Source organism: Taudactylus pleione, unplaced genomic scaffold, assembly GCF_031769625.1.
Source record: "Taudactylus pleione unplaced genomic scaffold, aTauple2 ptg001296l, whole genome shotgun sequence".
Taxonomy (NCBI): domain Eukaryota; kingdom Metazoa; phylum Chordata; class Amphibia; order Anura; family Myobatrachidae; genus Taudactylus; species Taudactylus pleione.
Genome location: NW_028285696.1, coordinates 393,174 through 414,510, shown reverse-complemented (window position 1 = coordinate 414,510; position 21,337 = coordinate 393,174).

Here is a 21,337-nt window from a genome sequence, read left to right as displayed (position 1 = left end):
TAATAAGCACACACCGCATGTACTTATCACTTACTAGCCTCATAGTACAGATAATAAGCACACACCGCATGTACGTATCACTTACAGGCCTCATAGCGCAGATAATAAGCACACACCGCATGTACGTATCACTTACTGGCCGCATAGTGCAGATAATAAGCACACGCCGCATGTACATATCACTTACTGGCCTCATAGTACAGATAATAAGCACACACTGCATGTACGTATCACTTACTGGCCGCATAGTGCAGATAATAAGCACACACCGCATGTACGTATCACTTACTGGCCGCATAGTGCAGATAATAAGCACACACCGCATGTACGTATCACTTACAGGCCTCATAGCGCAGATAATAAGCACACACCGCATGTACGTATCACTTACTGGCCGCATAGCACACACCGCATGTACATATCACTTACTGGCCTCATAGTGCAGATAATAAGCACACACCACATGTACGTATCACTTACTGGCCGCGTAGTGCAGATAATAAGCACACACCGCAAGTACGTATCACTTACTGGCCGCGTAGTGCAGATAATAAGCACACGCCACATGTACGTATCACTTACTGGCCTCATAGTACAGATAATAAGCACACACCGCATGTACGTATCACTTACTGGCCGCATAGTGCAGATAATAAGCACACACCGCATGTACATATCACTTACTGGCCGCATAGTGCAGATAAGAAGCACACACCGCATGTACATATCACTTACTGGCCTCATAGTGCAGATAATAAGCACACACCGCATGTACGTATCACTTACTGGCCGCATAGTGCAGATAATAAGCACACTCCGCATGTACATATCACTTACTGGTCGTATAGTGCAGATAATAAGCACACACCACATGTACGTATCACTTACTGGCCTCATAGTGCAGATAATAAGCACATACCGCATGTACATATCACTTACTGGCCGCATAGTGCAGATAATAAGCACACACCGCATGCACATATCACTTACTGGCCTCATAGTGCAGATAATAAGCACACACCGCATGTACGTATCACTTACTGGCCTCATAGTGCAGATAATAAGCACACACCTCATGTACGTATCACTTACTGGCCGCATAGTGCAGATAATAAGCACACACCGCATGTACGTATCACTTACTGGCCGCATAGCACAGATAATAAGCACACACCGCATGTACGTATCACTTACTGGCCGCATAGTGCAGATAATAAGCACACACCACATGTACTTATCACTTACTGGCCTCGTAGTACAGATAATAAGCACACACCACATGTACGTATCACTTACAGGCCTCATAGCACAGATAATAAGCACACACCGCATGTACGTATCACTTACTGGCCGCATAGCACAGATAATAAGCACACACCGCATGTACGTATCACTTACTGGCCGCATAGTGCAGATAATAAGTACACGCCGCATGTACATATCACTTACTGGCCTCATAGTACAGATAATAAGCACACACCACAAGTACGTATCACTTACTGGCCGCATAGTGCAGATAATAAGCACACACCGCATGTACGTATCACTTACTGGCCGCATAGTGCAGATAATAAGCACACACCGCATGTACGTATCACTTACTGGCCTCATAGTACAGATAGTAAGCACACACTGCATGTACGTATCACTTACTGGCCTCATAGTACAGATAGTAAGCACACACCGCATGTACATATCACTTACTGGCCGCATAGTGCAGATAATAAGCACACACCGCATGTACATATCACTTACTGGCCTCATAGTGCAGATAATAAGCACACACCGCATGTACATATCACTTACTGGCCGCATAGTGCAGATAATAAGCACACACCGCATGCACATATCACTTACTGGCCTCATAGTGCAGATAATAAGCACACACCGCATGTACGTATCACTTACTGGCCTCATAGTGCAGACAATAAGCACACACCTCATGTACGTATCACTTACTGGCCCCATAGTGCAGATAATAAGCACACACCGCATGTACGTATCACTTACTGGCCGCATAGCACAGATAATAAGCACACACCGCATGTACGTATCACTTACTGGCCGCATAGTGCAGATAATAAGCACACACCGCATGTACATATCACTTACTGGCCTCATAGTACAGATAATAAGCACACACCGCATGTACGTATCACTTACAGGCCTCATAGCGCAGATAATAAGCACACACCGCATGTACGTATCACTTACAGGCCTCATAGCGCAGATAATAAGCACACACCGCATGTACGTATCACTTACTGGCCGCATAGCACACACCGCATGTACATATCACTTACTGGCCTCATAGTGCAGATAATAAGCACACATCGCATGTACGTATCACTTACTGGCCGCATAGTGCAGATAATAAACACACACCGCATGTACATATCACTTACTGGCCGCATAGTGCAGATAATAAGCACACACCGCATGTACGTATCACTTACTGGCCTCATAGTGCAGATAATAAGCACACACCACATGTACGTATCACTTACTGGCCTCATAGTGCAGATAATAAGCACACACCACATGTACGTCTCACTTACTGGCCGCGTAGTGCAGATAATAAGCACACACCGCATGTACGTATCACTTACTGGCCGCATAGTGCAGATAATAAGCACACGCCGCATGTACGTATCACTTACTGGCCTCATAGTACAGATAATAAGCACACACCGCATGTACGTATCACTTACTGGCCGCATAGTGCAGATAATAAGCACACACTGCATGTACGTATCACTTACTGGCCGCATAGTGCAGATAATAAGCACACACCGCATGTACGTATCACTTACTGGCCTCATAGTACAGATAGTAAGCACACACCGCATGTACGTATCACTTACTGGCCTCATAGTACAGATCGTAAGCACACACCGCATGTACATATCACTTACTGGCCGCATAGTGCAGATAATAAGCACACACCGCATGTACATATCACTTACTGGCCTCATAGTGCAGATAATAAGCACACACCGCATGTACATATCACTTACTGGTCGCATAGTGCAGATAATAAGCACACACCGCATGCACATATCACTTACTGGCCTCATAGTGCAGATAATAAGCACACACCGCATGTACGTATCACTTACTGGCCTCATAGTGCAGATAATAAGCAGACACCTCATGTACGTATCACTTACTGGCCGCATAGTGCAGATAATAAGCACACACCGCATTTACGTATCACTTACTGGCCGCATAGCACAGATAATAAGCACACACCGCATGTACGTATCACTTACTGGCCGCATAGTGCAGATAATAAGCACACACCGCATGTACGTATCACTTACTGGCCGCATAGTGCAGATAATAAGCACACACCGCATGTACGTATCACTTACTGGCCTCATAGTACAGATAGTAAGCACACACCGCATGTACGTATCACTTACTGGCCTCATAGTACAGATAGTAAGCACACACCGCATGTACGTATCACTTACTGGCCGCATAGTAGAGATAGTAAGCACACACCGCATGTACATATCACTTACTGGCCGCATAGTGCAGATAATAAGCACACACCGCATGTACATATCACTTACTGGCCGCATAGTGCAGATAATAAGCACACACCGCATGCACGTATCACTTACTGGCCTCATAGTGCAGATAATAAGCACACACCTCATGTACGTATCACTTACTGGCCGCATAGTGCAGATAATAAGCACACACCTCATGTACGTATCACTTACTGGCCGCATATTGCAGATAATAAGCACACACCGCATGTACGTATCACTTACTGGCCGCATAGCACAGATAATAAGCACACACCGCATGTACGTATCACTTACTGGCCGCATAGTGCAGATAATAAGCACACACCGCATGTACATATCACTTACTGGCCTCATAGTGCAGATAATAAGCACACACCGCATTTACGTATCACTTACAGGCCTCATAGCGCAGATAATAAGCACACACCGCATGTACGTATCACTTACTGGCCGCATAGCACAGATAATAAGCACACACCGCATGTACGTATCACTTACTGGCCGCATAGCACAGATAATAAGCACACACCGCATGTACGTATCACTTACTGGCCTCATAGCGCAGATAATAAGCACACACCGCATGTACGTATCACTTACTGGCCGCATAGCGCAGATAATAAGCACACACCGCATGTACGTATCACTTACTGGCCGCATAGTACAGATAATAAGCACACACCGCATGTACATATCACTTACTGGCCGCATAGTGCAGATAATAAGCACACACCGCATGTACATATCACTTACTGGCCTCATAGTACAGATAATAAGCACACACCGCATGTACGTATCACTTACTGGCCTCATAGTGCAGATAATAAGCACACACCGCAAGTACCTATCGCTTACTGGCCGCACAGTGCAGATAATAAGCACACACCGCATGTACGTATCACTTACTGGCCTCATAGTGCAGATAATAAGCACACACCGCATGTACGTATCACTTACTGGCCGCATAGTGCAGATAATAAGCACACACCGCATGTACATATCACTTACTGGCCTCATAGTGCAGATAATAAGCACACACCGTATGTACATATCACTTACTGGCCGCATAGTGCAGATAAGAAGCACACACCGCATGTACATATCACTTACTGGCCTCATAGTGCAGATAATAAGCACACACAGCATGTACATATCACTTACTGGCCTCATAGTGCATATAATAAGCACACACCGCATGTACATATCACTTACTGGCCGCATAGTACAGATAAGAAGCACACACCGCATGTACGTATCACTTACTGGCCGCATAGTACAGATAATAAGCACACACCCCATGTACATATCACTTACTGGCCGCATAGTGCAGATAATAAGCACACACCGCATGTACGTATCACTTACTGGCCTCATAGTGCAGATAATAAGCACACACCGCATGTACGTATCACTTACTGGCCGCATAGTGCAGATAATAAGCACACACCGCATGTACGTATCACTTACTGGCCTCATAGTGCAGATAATAAGCACAAACAACATGTACGTATCACTTACTGGCCTCATAGTGCAGATAATAAGCACACACCGCATGTACGTATCACTTACAGGCCTCATAGCGCAGATAATAAGCACACACCGCATGTACGTATCACTTACTGGCCGCATAGCACAGATAATAAGCACACACCGCATGTACGTATCACTTACTGGCCGCATAGTGCAGATAATAAGCACACGCCGCATGTACATATCACTTACTGGCCTCATAGTACAGATAATAAGCACACACCGCATGTACGTATCACTTACTGGCCGCATAGTGCAGATAATAAGCACACACCGCATGTACGTATCACTTACTGGCCGCATAGTGCAGATAATAAGCACACACCGCATGTACGTATCACTTACTGGCCTCATAGTACAGATAGTAAGCACACACCGCATGTACATATCACTTACTGGCCGCATAGTGCAGATAATAAGCACACACCGCATGTACATATCACTTACTGGCCTCATAGTGCAGATAATAAGCACACACCGCATGTACATATCACTTACTGGCCGCATAGTGCAGATAATAAGCACACACCGCATGCACATATCACTTACTGGCCTCATAGTGCAGATAATAAGCACACACCGCATGTACGTATCACTTACTGGCCTCATAGTGCAGATAATAAGCACACACCTCATCTACGTATCACTTACTGGCCGCATAGTGCAGATAGTAAGCACACACCGCATGTACGTATCACTTACTGGCCGCATAGCACAGATAATAAGCACACACCGCATGTACGTATCACTTACTGGCCGCATAGTGCAGATAATAAGCACACACCGCATGTACATATCACTTACTGGCCTCATAGTACAGATAATAAGCACACACTGCATGTATGTATCACTTACAGGCCTCATAGCGCAGATAATAAGCACACACCGCATGTACGTATCACTTACTGGCCGCATAGCACAGATAATAAGCACACACCGCATGTACGTATCACTTACAGGCCTCTTAGCGCAGAGAATAAGCACACACCGCATGTACGTATCACTTACTGGCCGCATAGCACACACCGCATGTACATATCACTTACTGGCCTCATAGTGCAGATAATAAGCACACATCGCATGTACGTATCACTTACTGGCCGCATAGTGCAGATAATAAACACACACCGCATGTACATATCACTTACTGGCCGCATAGTGCAGATAATAAGCACACACCGCATGTACGTATCACTTACTGGCCTCATAGTGCAGATAATAAGCACACACCACATGTACGTATCACTTACTGGCCTCATAGTGCAGATAATAAGCACACACCACATGTACGTCTCACTTACTGGCCGCGTAGTGCAGATAATAAGCACACACCGCATGTACGTATCACTTACTGGCCGCATAGTGCAGATAATAAGCACACGCCGCATGTACGTATCACTTACTGGCCTCATAGTACAGATAATAAGCACACACCGCATGTACGTATCACTTACTGGCCGCATAGTGCAGATAATAAGCACACACTGCATGTACGTATCACTTACTGGCCGCATAGTGCAGATAATAAGCACACACCGCATGTACGTATCACTTACTGGCCTCATAGTACAGATAGTAAGCACACACCGCATGTACGTATCACTTACTGGCCTCATAGTACAGATCGTAAGCACACACCGCATGTACATATCACTTACTGGCCGCATAGTGCAGATAATAAGCACACACCGCATGTACATATCACTTACTGGCCTCATAGTGCAGATAATAAGCACACACCGCATGTACATATCACTTACTGGTCGCATAGTGCAGATAATAAGCACACACCGCATGCACATATCACTTACTGGCCTCATAGTGCAGATAATAAGCACACACCGCATGTACGTATCACTTACTGGCCTCATAGTGCAGATAATAAGCAGACACCTCATGTACGTATCACTTACTGGCCGCATAGTGCAGATAATAAGCACACACCGCATTTACGTATCACTTACTGGCCGCATAGCACAGATAATAAGCACACACCGCATGTACGTATCACTTACTGGCCGCATAGTGCAGATAATAAGCACACACCGCATGTACGTATCACTTACTGGCCGCATAGTGCAGATAATAAGCACACACCGCATGTACGTATCACTTACTGGCCTCATAGTACAGATAGTAAGCACACACCGCATGTACGTATCACTTACTGGCCTCATAGTACAGATAGTAAGCACACACCGCATGTACGTATCACTTACTGGCCGCATAGTAGAGATAGTAAGCACACACCGCATGTACATATCACTTACTGGCCGCATAGTGCAGATAATAAGCACACACCGCATGTACATATCACTTACTGGCCGCATAGTGCAGATAATAAGCACACACCGCATGCACGTATCACTTACTGGCCTCATAGTGCAGATAATAAGCACACACCTCATGTACGTATCACTTACTGGCCGCATAGTGCAGATAATAAGCACACACCTCATGTACGTATCACTTACTGGCCGCATATTGCAGATAATAAGCACACACCGCATGTACGTATCACTTACTGGCCGCATAGCACAGATAATAAGCACACACCGCATGTACGTATCACTTACTGGCCGCATAGTGCAGATAATAAGCACACACCGCATGTACATATCACTTACTGGCCTCATAGTGCAGATAATAAGCACACACCGCATTTACGTATCACTTACAGGCCTCATAGCGCAGATAATAAGCACACACCGCATGTACGTATCACTTACTGGCCGCATAGCACAGATAATAAGCACACACCGCATGTACGTATCACTTACTGGCCGCATAGCACAGATAATAAGCACACACCGCATGTACGTATCACTTACTGGCCTCATAGCGCAGATAATAAGCACACACCGCATGTACGTATCACTTACTGGCCGCATAGCGCAGATAATAAGCACACACCGCATGTACGTATCACTTACTGGCCGCATAGTACAGATAATAAGCACACACCGCATGTACATATCACTTACTGGCCGCATAGTGCAGATAATAAGCACACACCGCATGTACATATCACTTACTGGCCTCATAGTACAGATAATAAGCACACACCGCATGTACGTATCACTTACTGGCCTCATAGTGCAGATAATAAGCACACACCGCAAGTACCTATCGCTTACTGGCCGCACAGTGCAGATAATAAGCACACACCGCATGTACGTATCACTTACTGGCCTCATAGTGCAGATAATAAGCACACACCGCATGTACGTATCACTTACTGGCCGCATAGTGCAGATAATAAGCACACACCGCATGTACATATCACTTACTGGCCTCATAGTGCAGATAATAAGCACACACCGTATGTACATATCACTTACTGGCCGCATAGTGCAGATAAGAAGCACACACCGCATGTACATATCACTTACTGGCCTCATAGTGCAGATAATAAGCACACACAGCATGTACATATCACTTACTGGCCTCATAGTGCATATAATAAGCACACACCGCATGTACATATCACTTACTGGCCGCATAGTACAGATAAGAAGCACACACCGCATGTACGTATCACTTACTGGCCGCATAGTACAGATAATAAGCACACACCCCATGTACATATCACTTACTGGCCGCATAGTGCAGATAATAAGCACACACCGCATGTACGTATCACTTACTGGCCTCATAGTGCAGATAATAAGCACACACCGCATGTACGTATCACTTACTGGCCGCATAGTGCAGATAATAAGCACACACCGCATGTACGTATCACTTACTGGCCTCATAGTGCAGATAATAAGCACAAACAACATGTACGTATCACTTACTGGCCTCATAGTGCAGATAATAAGCACACACCGCATGTACGTATCACTTACAGGCCTCATAGCGCAGATAATAAGCACACACCGCATGTACGTATCACTTACTGGCCGCATAGCACAGATAATAAGCACACACCGCATGTACGTATCACTTACTGGCCGCATAGTGCAGATAATAAGCACACGCCGCATGTACATATCACTTACTGGCCTCATAGTACAGATAATAAGCACACACCGCATGTACGTATCACTTACTGGCCGCATAGTGCAGATAATAAGCACACACCGCATGTACGTATCACTTACTGGCCGCATAGTGCAGATAATAAGCACACACCGCATGTACGTATCACTTACTGGCCTCATAGTACAGATAGTAAGCACACACCGCATGTACATATCACTTACTGGCCGCATAGTGCAGATAATAAGCACACACCGCATGTACATATCACTTACTGGCCTCATAGTGCAGATAATAAGCACACACCGCATGTACATATCACTTACTGGCCGCATAGTGCAGATAATAAGCACACACCGCATGCACATATCACTTACTGGCCTCATAGTGCAGATAATAAGCACACACCGCATGTACGTATCACTTACTGGCCTCATAGTGCAGATAATAAGCACACACCTCATCTACGTATCACTTACTGGCCGCATAGTGCAGATAGTAAGCACACACCGCATGTACGTATCACTTACTGGCCGCATAGCACAGATAATAAGCACACACCGCATGTACGTATCACTTACTGGCCGCATAGTGCAGATAATAAGCACACACCGCATGTACATATCACTTACTGGCCTCATAGTACAGATAATAAGCACACACTGCATGTATGTATCACTTACAGGCCTCATAGCGCAGATAATAAGCACACACCGCATGTACGTATCACTTACTGGCCGCATAGCACAGATAATAAGCACACACCGCATGTACGTATCACTTACAGGCCTCTTAGCGCAGAGAATAAGCACACACCGCATGTACGTATCACTTACTGGCCGCATAGCACACACCGCATGTACATATCACTTACTGGCCTCATAGTGCAGATAATAAGCACACACCGCATGTACGTATCACTTACTGGCCGCATAGTGCAGATAATAAACACACACCGCATGTACATATAACTTACTGGCCGCATAGTGCAGATAATAAGCACACACCGCATGTACGTATCACTTACTGGCCTCATAGTGCAGATAATAAGCACACACCACATGTACGTATCACTTACTGGCCTCATAGTGCAGATAATAAGCACACACCACATGTACGTCTCACTTACTGGCCGCGTAGTGCAGATAATAAGCACACACCGCATGTACGTATCACTTACTGGCCGCATAGTGCAGATAATAAGCACACGCCGCATGTACGTATCACTTACTGGCCGCATAGTGCAGATAATAAGCACACACCGCATGTACGTATCACTTACTGGCCGCATAGTGCAGATAATAACCACACACCGCATGTACGTATCACTTACTGGCCTCATAGTACAGATAGTAAGCACACACCGCATGTACGTATCACTTACTGGCCTCATAGTACAGATCGTAAGCACACACCGCATGTACATATCACTTACTGGCCGCATAGTGCAGATAATAAGCACACACCGCATGTACATATCACTTACTGGCCTCATAGTGCAGATAATAAGCACACACCGCATGTACATATCACTTACTGGCCTCATAGTGCAGATAATAAGCACACACCGCATGTACGTATCACTTACAGGCCTCATAGCGCAGATAATAAGCACACACCGCATGTACGTATCACTTACTGGCCGCATAGCACACACCGCATGTACATATCACTTACTGGCCTCATAGTGCAGATAATAAGCACACACCGCATGTACGTATCACTTACTGGCCGCATAGTGCAGATAATAAACACACACCGCATGTACATATCACTTACTGGCCGCATAGTGCAGATAATAAGCACACACCGCATGTACGTATCACTTACTGGCCTCATAGTGCAGATAATAAGCACACACCACATGTACGTATCACTTACTGGCCTCATAGTGCAGATAATAAGCACACACCACATGTACGTCTCACTTACTGGCCGCGTAGTGCAGATAATAAGCACACACCGCATGTACGTATCACTTACTGGCCGCATAGTGCAGATAATAAGCACACGCCGCATGTACGTATCACTTACTGGCCTCATAGTACAGATAATAAGCACAAACCGCATGTACGTATCACTTACTGGCCTCATAGTGCAGATAATAAGCACACACCGCATGTACGTATCACTTACTGGCCGCATAGTGCAGATAATAAGCACACACCGCATGTACGTATCACTTACTGGCCTCATAGTACAGATAGTAAGCACACACCGCATGTACGTATCACTTACTGGCCTCATAGTACAGATCGTAAGCACACACCGCATGTACATATCACTTACTGGCCGCATAGTGCAGATAATAAGCACATACCGCATGTACATATCACTTACTGGCCTCATAGTGCAGATAATAAGCACACACCGCATGTACATATCACTTACTGGCCTCATAGTGCAGATAATAAGCACACACCGCATGTACGTATCACTTACAGGCCTCATAGCACAGATAATAAGCACACACCGCATGTACGTATCACTTACTGGCCGCATAGCACAGATAATAAGCACACACCGCATGTACGTATCACTTCTGGCCGCATAGCACAGATAATAAGCACACACCGCATGTACGTATCACTTACTGGCCTCATAGCGCAGATAATAAGCACACACCGCATGTACGTATCACTTACTGGCCACATAGCGCAGATAATAAGCACACACCGCATGTACGTATCACTTACTGGCCGCATAGTACAGATAATAAACACACACCGCATGTACATATCACTTACTGACCGCATAGTGCAGATAAGAAGCACACACCGCTTGTACGTATCACTTATTGGCCGCATAGTACAGATAATAAGCACACACCGCATGTACAGATCACTTACTGGCCACATAGTGCAGATAATAAGCACACACCGCATGTACATATCACTTACTGGCCTCATAGTGCAGATAATAAGCACACACCGCATGTACGTATCACTTACTGGCCTCATAGTGCAGATAATAAGCACACACCGCAAGTACCTATCACTTACTGGCCGCACAGTGCAGATAATAAGCACACACCGCATGTACGTATCACTTACTGGCCTCATAGTGCAGATAATAAGCACACACCGCATGTACGTATCACTTACTGGCCGCATAGTGCAGATAATAAGCACACACCGCATGTACATATCACTTACTGGCCTCATAGTGCAGATAATAAGCACACACCGTATGTACATATCACTTACTGGCCGCATAGTGCAGATAAGAAGCACACACCGCATGTACATATCACTTACTGGCCTCATAGTGCAGATAATAAGCACACACAGCATGTACATATCACTTACTGGCCTCATAGTGCATATAATAAGCACACACCGCATGTACATATCACTTACTGGCCGCATAGTACAGATAAGAAGCACACACCGCATGTACGTATCACTTACTGGCCGCATAGTACAGATAATAAGCACACACCCCATGTACATATCACTTACTGGCCGCATAGTGCAGATAATAAGCACACACCGCATGTACGTATCACTTACTGGCCGCATAGTGCAGATAATAAGCACACTCCGCATGTACATATCACTTACTGGTCGTATAGTGCAGATAATAAGCACACACCGCATGTACCTATCACTTACTGGCCTCATAGTGCAGATAATAAGCACACACCGCATGTACGTATCACTTACTGGCCGCATAGTGCAGATAATAAGCACACACCGCATGTACGTATCACTTACTGGCCTCATAGTGCAGATAATAAGCACAAACCGCATGTACGTATCACTTACTGGCCTCATAGTGCAGATAATAAGCACACACCGCATGTACGTATCACTTACTGGCCTCATAGTGCATATAGTAAGCACACACCGCATGTACGTATCACTTACTGGCCGCATAGTGCAGATAATAAGCACACACCGCATGTACGTATCACTTACTGGCCGCATAGTGCAGATAATAAGCACACACCGCATGTACGTATCACTTACTGGCCGCATAGTGCAGATAATAAGCACACACCGCATGTACGTATTACTTACTGGCCGCATAGTGCAGATAATAAGCACACACCGCATGTACGTATCACTTACTGGCCTCATAGTGCAGATAATAAGCACACACCGCATGTACGTATCACTTACTGGCCTCATAGTGCAGATAATAAGCACAAACCGCATGTACGTATCACTTACAGGCCTCATAGCGCAGATAATAAGCACACACCGCATGTACGTATCACTTACAGGCCTCATAGCGCAGATAATAAGCACACACCGCATGTACGTATCACTTACTGGCCGCATAGCACACACCGCATGTACATATCACTTACTGGCCTCATAGTGCAGATAATAAGCACACACCGCATGTACGTATCACTTACTGGCCGCATAGTGCAGATAATAAACACACACCGCATGTACATATCACTTACTGGCCGCATAGTGCAGATAATAAGCACACACCGCATGTACGTATCACTTACTGGCCTCATAGTGCAGATAATAAGCACACACCACATGTACGTATCACTTACTGGCCTCATAGTGCAGATAATAAGCACACACCACATGTACGTCTCACTTACTGGCCGCGTAGTGCAGATAATAAGCACACACCGCATGTACGTATCACTTACTGGCCGCATAGTGCAGATAATAAGCACACGCCGCATGTACGTATCACTTACTGGCCTCATAGTACAGATAATAAGCACACACCGCATGTACGTATCACTTACTGGCCGCATAGTGCAGATAATAAGCACACACTGCATGTACGTATCACTTACTGGCCGCATAGTGCAGATAATAAGCACACACCGCATGTACGTATCACTTACTGGCCTCATAGTACAGATAGTAAGCACACACCGCATGTACGTATCACTTACTGGCCTCATAGTACAGATCGTAAGCACACACCGCATGTACATATCACTTACTGGCCGCATAGTGCAGATAATAAGCACACACCGCATGTACATATCACTTACTGGCCTCATAGTGCAGATAATAAGCACACACCGCATGTACATATCACTTACTGGTCGCATAGTGCAGATAATAAGCACACACCGCATGCACATATCACTTACTGGCCTCATAGTGCAGATAATAAGCACACACCGCATGTACGTATCACTTACTGGCCTCATAGTGCAGATAATAAGCAGACACCTCATGTACGTATCACTTACTGGCCGCATAGTGCAGATAATAAGCACACACCGCATTTACGTATCACTTACTGGCCGCATAGCACAGATAATAAGCACACACCGCATGTACGTATCACTTACTGGCCGCATAGTGCAGATAATAAGCACACACCGCATGTACGTATCACTTACTGGCCGCATAGTGCAGATAATAAGCACACACCGCATGTACGTATCACTTACTGGCCTCATAGTACAGATAGTAAGCACACACCGCATGTACGTATCACTTACTGGCCTCATAGTACAGATAGTAAGCACACACCGCATGTACGTATCACTTACTGGCCGCATAGTAGAGATAGTAAGCACACACCGCATGTACATATCACTTACTGGCCGCATAGTGCAGATAATAAGCACACACCGCATGTACATATCACTTACTGGCCGCATAGTGCAGATAATAAGCACACACCGCATGCACGTATCACTTACTGGCCTCATAGTGCAGATAATAAGCACACACCTCATGTACGTATCACTTACTGGCCGCATAGTGCAGATAATAAGCACACACCTCATGTACGTATCACTTACTGGCCGCATATTGCAGATAATAAGCACACACCGCATGTACGTATCACTTACTGGCCGCATAGCACAGATAATAAGCACACACCGCATGTACGTATCACTTACTGGCCGCATAGTGCAGATAATAAGCACACACCGCATGTACATATCACTTACTGGCCTCATAGTGCAGATAATAAGCACACACCGCATTTACGTATCACTTACAGGCCTCATAGCGCAGATAATAAGCACACACCGCATGTACGTATCACTTACTGGCCGCATAGCACAGATAATAAGCACACACCGCATGTACGTATCACTTACTGGCCGCATAGCACAGATAATAAGCACACACCGCATGTACGTATCACTTACTGGCCTCATAGCGCAGATAATAAGCACACACCGCATGTACGTATCACTTACTGGCCGCATAGCGCAGATAATAAGCACACACCGCATGTACGTATCACTTACTGGCCGCATAGTACAGATAATAAGCACACACCGCATGTACATATCACTTACTGGCCGCATAGTGCAGATAATAAGCACACACCGCATGTACATATCACTTACTGGCCTCATAGTACAGATAATAAGCACACACCGCATGTACGTATCACTTACTGGCCTCATAGTGCAGATAATAAGCACACACCGCAAGTACCTATCACTTACTGGCCGCACAGTGCAGATAATAAGCACACACCGCATGTACGTATCACTTACTGGCCTCATAGTGCAGATAATAAGCACACACCGCATGTACGTATCACTTACTGGCCGCATAGTGCAGATAATAAGCACACACCGCATGTACATATCACTTACTGGCCTCATAGTGCAGATAATAAGCACACACCGTATGTACATATCACTTACTGGCCGCATAGTGCAGATAAGAAGCACACACCGCATGTACATATCACTTACTGGCCTCATAGTGCAGATAATAAGCACACACAGCATGTACATATCACTTACTGGCCTCATAGTGCATATAATAAGCACACACCGCATGTACATATCACTTACTGGCCGCATAGTACAGATAAGAAGCACACACCGCATGTACGTATCACTTACTGGCCGCATAGTACAGATAATAAGCACACACCCCATGTACATATCACTTACTGGCCGCATAGTGCAGATAATAAGCACACACCGCATGTACGTATCACTTACTGGCCTCATAGTGCAGATAATAAGCACACACCGCATGTACGTATCACTTACTGGCCGCATAGTGCAGATAATAAGCACACACCGCATGTACGTATCACTTACTGGCCTCATAGTGCAGATAATAAGCACAAACAACATGTACGTATCACTTACTGGCCTCATAGTGCAGATAATAAGCACACACCGCATGTACGTATCACTTACAGGCCTCATAGCGCAGATAATAAGCACACACCGCATGTACGTATCACTTACTGGCCGCATAGCACAGATAATAAGCACACACCGCATGTACGTATCACTTACTGGCCGCATAGTGCAGATAATAAGCACACGCCGCATGTACATATCACTTACTGGCCTCATAGTACAGATAATAAGCACACACCGCATGTACGTATCACTTACTGGCCGCATAGTGCAGATAATAAGCACACACCGCATGTACGTATCACTTACTGGCCGCATAGTGCAGATAATAAGCACACACCGCATGTACGTATCACTTACTGGCCTCATAGTACAGATAGTAAGCACACACTGCATGTACGTATCACTTACTGGCCTCATAGTACAGATAGTAAGCACACACCGCATGTACATATCACTTACTGGCCGCATAGTGCAGATAATAAGCACACACCGCATGTACATATCACTTACTGGCCTCATAGTGCAGATAATAAGCACACACCGCATGTACATATCACTTACTGGCCGCATAGTGCAGATAATAAGCACACACCGCATGCACATATCACTTACTGGCCTCATAGTGCAGATAATAAGCACACACCGCATGTACGTATCACTTACTGGCCTCATAGTGCAGATAATAAGCACACACCTCATCTACGTATCACTTACTGGCCGCATAGTGCAGATAGTAAGCACACACCGCATGTACGTATCACTTACTGGCCGCATAGCACAGATAATAAGCACACACCGCATGTACGTATCACTTACTGGCCGCATAGTGCAGATAATAAGCACACACCGCATGTACATATCACTTACTGGCCTCATAGTACAGATAATAAGCACACACTGCATGTATGTATCACTTACAGGCCTCATAGCGCAGATAATAAGCACACACCGCATGTACGTATCACTTACTGGCCGCATAGCACAGATAATAAGCACACACCGCATGTACGTATCACTTACAGGCCTCTTAGCGCAGAGAATAAGCACACACCGCATGTACGTATCACTTACTGGCCGCATAGCACACACCGCATGTACATATCACTTACTGGCCTCATAGTGCAGATAATAAGCACACACCGCATGTACGTATCACTTACTGGCCGCATAGTGCAGATAATAAACACACACCGCATGTACGTATCACTTACTGGCCTCATAGTGCAGATAATAAGCACACACCACATGTACGTATCACTTACTGGCCTCATAGTGCAGATAATAAGCACACACCACATGTACGTCTCACTTACTGGCCGCGTAGTGCAGATAATAAGCACACACCGCATGTACGTATCACTTACTGGCCGCATAGTGCAGATAATAAGCACACGCCGCATGTACGTATCACTTACTGGCCTCATAGTACAGATAATAAGCACAAACCGCATGTACGTATCACTTACTGGCCGCATAGTGCAGATAATAAGCACACACCGCATGTACGTATCACTTACTGGCCGCATAGTGCAGATAGTAACCACACACTGCATGTACGTATCACTTACTGGCCTCATAGTACAGATAGTAAGCACACACCGCATGTACGTATCACTTACTGGCCTCATAGTACAGATCGTAAGCACACACCGCATGTACATATCACTTACTGGCCGCATAGTGCAGATAATAAGCACACACCGCATGTACATATCACTTACTGGCCTCATAGTGCAGATAATAAGCACACACCGCATGTACATATCACTTACTGGCCTCATAGTGCAGATAATAAGCACACACCGCATGTACGTATCACTTACAGGCCTCATAGCGCAGATAATAAGCACACACCGCATGTACGTATCACTTACTGGCCGCATAGCACACACCGCATGTACATATCACTTACTGGCCTCATAGTGCAGATAATAAGCACACACCGCATGTACGTATCACTTACTGGCCGCATAGTGCAGATAATAAACACACACCGCATGTACATATCACTTACTGGCCGCATAGTGCAGATAATAAGCACACACCGCATGTACGTATCACTTACTGGCCTCATAGTGCAGATAATAAGCACACACCACATGTACGTATCACTTACTGGCCTCATAGTGCAGATAATAAGCACACACCACATGTACGTCTCACTTACTGGCCGCGTAGTGCAGATAATAAGCACACACCGCATGTACGTATCACTTACTGGCCGCATAGTGCAGATAATAAGCACACGCCGCATGTACGTATCACTTACTGGCCTCATAGTACAGATAATAAGCACAAACCGCATGTACGTATCACTTACTGGCCTCATAGTGCAGATAATAAGCACACACCGCATGTACGTATCACTTACTGGCCGCATAGTGCAGATAATAAGCACACACCGCATGTACGTATCACTTACTGGCCTCATAGTACAGATAGTAAGCACACACCGCATGTACGTATCACTTACTGGCCTCATAGTACAGATCGTAAGCACACACCGCATGTACATATCACTTACTGGCCGCATAGTGCAGATAATAAGCACACACCGCATGTACATATCACTTACTGGCCTCATAGTGCAGATAATAAGCACACACCGCATGTACATATCACTTACTGGCCTCATAGTGCAGATAATAAGCACACACCGCATGTACGTATCACTTACAGGCCTCATAGCACAGATAATAAGCACACACCGCATGTACGTATCACTTACTGGCCGCATAGCACAGATAATAAGCACACACCGCATGTACGTATCACTTCTGGCCGCATAGCACAGATAATAAGCACACACCGCATGTACGTATCACTTACTGGCCTCATAGCGCAGATAATAAGCACACACCGCATGTACGTATCACTTACTGGCCACATAGCGCAGATAATAAGCACACACCGCATGTACGTATCACTTACTGGCCGCATAGTACAGATAATAAACACACACCGCATGTACATATCACTTACTGACCGCATAGTGCAGATAAGAAGCACACACCGCTTGTACGTATCACTTATTGGCCGCATAGTACAGATAATAAGCACACACCGCATGTACAGATCACTTACTGGCCACATAGTGCAGATAATAAGCACACACCGCATGTACATATCACTTACTGGCCTCATAGTGCAGATAATAAGCACACACCGCATGTACGTATCACTTACTGGCCTCATAGTGCAGATAATAAGCACACACCGCAAGTACCTATCACTTACTGGCCGCACAGTGCAGATAATAAGCACACACCGCATGTACGTATCACTTACTGGCCTCATAGTGCAGATAATAAGCACACACCGCATGTACGTATCACTTACTGGCCGCATAGTGCAGATAATAAGCACACACCGCATGTACATATCACTTACTGGCCTCATAGTGCAGATAATAAGCACACACCGTATGTACATATCACTTACTGGCCGCATAGTGCAGATAAGAAGCACACACCGCATGTACATATCACTTACTGGCCTCATAGTGCAGATAATAAGCACACACAGCATGTACATATCACTTACTGGCCTCATAGTGCATATAATAAGCACACACCGCATGTACATATCACTTACTGGCCGCATAGTACAGATAAGAAGCACACACCGCATGTACGTATCACTTACTGGCCGCATAGTACAGATAATAAGCACACACCCCATGTACATATCACTTACTGGCCGCATAGTGCAGATAATAAGCACACACCGCATGTACGTATCACTTACTGGCCGCATAGTGCAGATAATAAGCACACTCCGCATGTACATATCACTTACTGGTCGTATAGTGCAGATAATAAGCACACACCGCATGTACCTATCACTTACTGGCCTCATAGTGCAGATAATAAGCACACACCGCATGTACGTATCACTTACTGGCCGCATAGTGCAGATAATAAGCACACACCGCATGTACGTATCACTTACTGGCCTCATAGTGCAGATAATAAGCACAAACCGCATGTACGTATCACTTACTGGCCTCATAGTGCAGATAATAAGCACACACCGCATGTACGTATCACTTACTGGCCTCATAGTGCATATAGTAAGCACACACCGCATGTACGTATCACTTACTGGCCGCATAGTGCAGATAATAAGCACACACCGCATGTACGTATCACTTACTGGCCGCATAGTGCAGATAATAAGCACACACTGCATGTACGTATCACTTACTGGCCGCATAGTGCAGATAATAAGCACACACCGCATGTACGTATTACTTACTGGCCGCATAGTGCAGATAATAAGCACACACCGCATGTACGTATCACTTACTGGCCTCATAGTGCAGATAATAAGCACACACCGCATGTACGTATCACTTACTGGCCTCATAGTGCAGATAATAAGCACAAACCGCATGTACGTATCACTTACTGGCCTCATAGTGCAGATAATAAGCACACACCGCATGTACGTATCACTTACTGGCCTTATAGTGCAGATAATAAGCACACACCGCATGTACGTATCACTTACTGGCCTCATAGTGCAGATAATAAGCACACACCGTATGTACGTATCACTTACTGGCCTCATAGTGCAGATAATAAGCACACACCGCATGTACGTATCACTTACTGGCCGCATAGTGCAGATAATAAGCACACACCGCATGTACATATCACTTTCTGGCCGCATAGTGCAGATAATAAGTACACACCGCATGTACGTATCACTTACTGGCCTCATAGTGCAGATAATAAGCACACACCACATGTACGTATCACTTACTGGCCGCATAGTGCAGATAATAAGCACACACCGCATGTACGTATCACTTACTGGCCGCATAGTGCAGATAATAAGCACACGCCGCATGTACGTATCACTTACTGGCCTCATAGTACAGACAATAAGCACACACCGCATGTACGTATCACTTACTGGCCGCATAGTGCAGATAATAAGCACACAACGCATGTACGTATCACTTACTGGCCGCATAGTGCAGATAATAAGCACACACCGCATGTACATATCACTTACTGGCCTCATAGTACAGATAGTAAGCACACACTGCATGTACGTATCACTTACTGGCCTCATAGTACAGATAGTAAGCACACACCGCATGTACATATCACTTACTGGCCGCATAGTGCAGATAATAAGCACACACCGCATGTACATATCACTTACTGGCCTCATAGTGCAGATAATAAGCACACACCACATGTAC